Genomic DNA, 3,257 nt, shown 5'->3' with positions numbered 1-3,257 from the left:
TATCTCTGCCCCAGGGGCTGTGACATCACCGCATTATGTTCTCATGGGGGACAGCTGGTGTCATGACCCAAGGGGCCTCTTACTCCCCAAGATAATAGGGATGGGATATGGAGGGTCCCCTGGATAACCCCCTTGATAACATTAGCGACATTATGGGGAGCAAAGCTAGGGGTCACTATGGAATGACCCACTGTGATGGTGTCCCTCAATGTGCTAGATCTCAAAAGAACCTAACCAAGATTAAGGCTGATCAACTTTGTTCTTTGATTGGCTAAGTCTGCCACTGAGCATAGGACTAAAACATTCCAAATTAGTAAGGGAGTAAGGCAAGGTTGCCCCCTATCCCCATTATTGTTTATTTTGGCCTTAGAAGTTCTTTTACGGAAAATTAGAATTAATGAGGAAATAAAAGGACTGAAGATCAGGAAGGAAATTTACAAGACGCAAGCATTTGCAGACGATGTAGCCTTAATCCTTGAAGACCCCATAGAATCAGGACCAAAAGTGCTAGAGGAATTAAGTAAATATGGAGAGGTGGCAGGCTTCACATTGAACAAAACCAAAACCAAAGTATTGATTAAGAATACAACTGAGAGCCAGAAAAACAAGTATTAGGACTACAGGTTGCCAAAAAAATTAAATACCTAGGAATTTGGATTACATCAAGATGTTCGACCTTAAAAGACGACAATTATACTCCCCTAATTAGGAAGATGAAACAAGACCTTGACAGATGGAAGAAAATAAGATGATCACTTTTGGGCAAGATAGCCACAATTAAGATGAATATTCTCCCCAGAATACTATTTTTATTCCAAAACATACCGGTAAATTTAGAGAAAAAGTTTTTTTTAGAATTAGACAAAATCATCAGAGAATTTATATGGGAGGGGAAAAAACCGAGGTTTTCTATTAAAATTTTAAGGGGCAAAAGAGATATAGGTGGATTTGGACTCCCCGATTGGGAAATATATTACAGGGCAGCTAAGCTAGTCTGGATAAGAGATTGGATCACCCTGGAAAATGAGAGGATTCTTACCCTAGAAGGCCACGATTTGCAAAAAGGGTGGCATGCCCACATTTGGGATGTAGAGAAGAAAAGGAAGACATATTTCCATAGACATAAAATTAGAGACTCATTGATACAAACATGGACCCCGATTAGGCAAAGATATTACAAAAAAATTCCAAGTTGGCTCTCAACGATGGAGGCCCTGATCCACCCCAATAGATGGGGGATGGAGAAAATGGGCTGGTACAAAGATATCTTAGACGAAGGAGGGAATCTTAAATCAAATGATACTTTACGAGAGCAAGGAATAACTTTAGATTGGTGGACCTATTCACAAATAAAATCTAGATATCAGAAAGACAAAGAACAATACGGTTTAGAACTTGGATCAAATGGATTGGATAAAGTCCTGATGGGAACAAATAAAAAGATTCTGGCCAAACTATACAACTATTTATTAGGTGATGACAAGTCCGAAGATATCACAAAGAATCAAATAAATGCATGGGAGAAAAATATAGGGCGTGATATAAATTTTGGGGAATGGGAGGAGGCATGGAATAGGAATCTTAAATTGACTACAGCGGCGACATACAAGGAAAACCATTATAAAATGCTACATAGATGGTATTTAGTCCCGGCCAGACTAGCAAAGATATACCCTAATATACATCCTAATTGTTGGAAATGTGGCCACGGTCAAGGCACCTTCTTTCACATGTGGTGGACATGCCCGGAAGCGAAAGGATATTGGAACAAGATCAGGAGATGGTTATATGAAATAATTGGCGAAGATATTGAATTAACACCAGAGATATTTCTCCTGGGAATAGTAAAGAAGCCATATGGAAAGGAAAAGATACATTTAATGATCCACATAATTACAGCCGCCAGATTGGCATACGCACAGTACTGGAAAGAGAAAACCCAACCACCAGAAGAGCTCACAATTAGGAAAATATTGGAGTGCGCAGAGATGACTAAATTAACTCATGAATTAAACGATGATGAGAAGTCAGTTTATTATATTGTGTGGGAAAGGTGGTACAAGTGGATGCATGATAAAATGAAAGAAAGACCTAAAGGTGTGTTAAATAACGGTAAAAAGTGATTTGAAATATCACCAAGTATTATTTATGTATATAGTTAAAACACTGCACATCTGATACTAACTGTAAATGTCAGTACACTTATGTTTTTTTTTCTTTTTTGTAAAAAATCTCAATAAAGTTTCTCAAAAAAACCACAAAAAACATTAGCGACATTATGGGGAGCAAAGCTAGGGGTCACTATGGAATGACCCAGTGTGATGGTGTCCCTCAACGTGCTAGATCTCAAAAGAACCTAACCAAGATTAAGGCTGATCAGCTTTGTTCTTTGATTGGCTAAGTCTGCTACCGAGCTTGGTTTTTTAATTTTTCTTATTATGAGATATGAGATATATGAGATATGATATACTGGTGTAGGGTTTCCTGCATGGGCAGGGGGTTGGATTAGGAGACCTCCAAGGTTCCTTCCAACTCTCTAATTCTATTCTATTCTATTCTATTCTATTCTATTCTATTCTATTCTATTCTATTCTATTCTATTCTATTCTATTCTATTCTATTCTATTCTATTCTTATGGAGTCCTTGGCTTACAACCGTTTTTTTAGTGCTGGTTCAAATTACAACAACACTGAACAAAGTATTTTTCACACTTATGACCATTCTGGCATCTCCACGGTCATATGATCAGAATTTGGACCTTTGGCAAGTGACTCACATTTATGACAGTCGCCGTGTCCCAGGAGTCACGTGATCCCCTTTGGCAGCCTTCTGACAAGCAAAGCCAAGGGGGAAACCGGATTCACTTAACAACCATGTTACTAATTTAGGAATTGCAGTGATTCACTTAACAACTGGCAACAAAAATGTTGGGCTCAGTTGTGGTCGTAAATCGAGGACTACTTGTATATATGATTTTTTTGGGGGGTCCAGTTTCTGCACTGCCCATCATCGCTGAAGTGTTGTAGTAGTTTTGGTAAAACTCTCCAACGATACAAAAGCTGCAGTTGAAAGCAAAGTTTTTTTAAAAAAAAGCCAAAGAGGTTTGTTTTTTTAAAAAAGGCAAAAGGGACAATTGCAGAGTTGAAAGGAGAGGAAGCTCCTTCGGCCCCCAACCCCTCCCCCCCATGGCTTGCAGGGCCCCCCTGGGCCCCCAGACAGCTGGCAGAGTTGAGTCTTCATGCTCTTGGGGAAGGTC

Source organism: Pantherophis guttatus, chromosome 18 (genome assembly GCF_059756535.1).
Source record: "Pantherophis guttatus breed Tessera chromosome 18, ASM5975653v1, whole genome shotgun sequence".
In the NCBI taxonomy this organism is placed as follows: Eukaryota; Metazoa; Chordata; class Lepidosauria; order Squamata; family Colubridae; genus Pantherophis; species Pantherophis guttatus.
The sequence above is the reverse complement of the archived record's forward strand: the minus strand, read 5'-3'. Positions refer to the sequence as shown.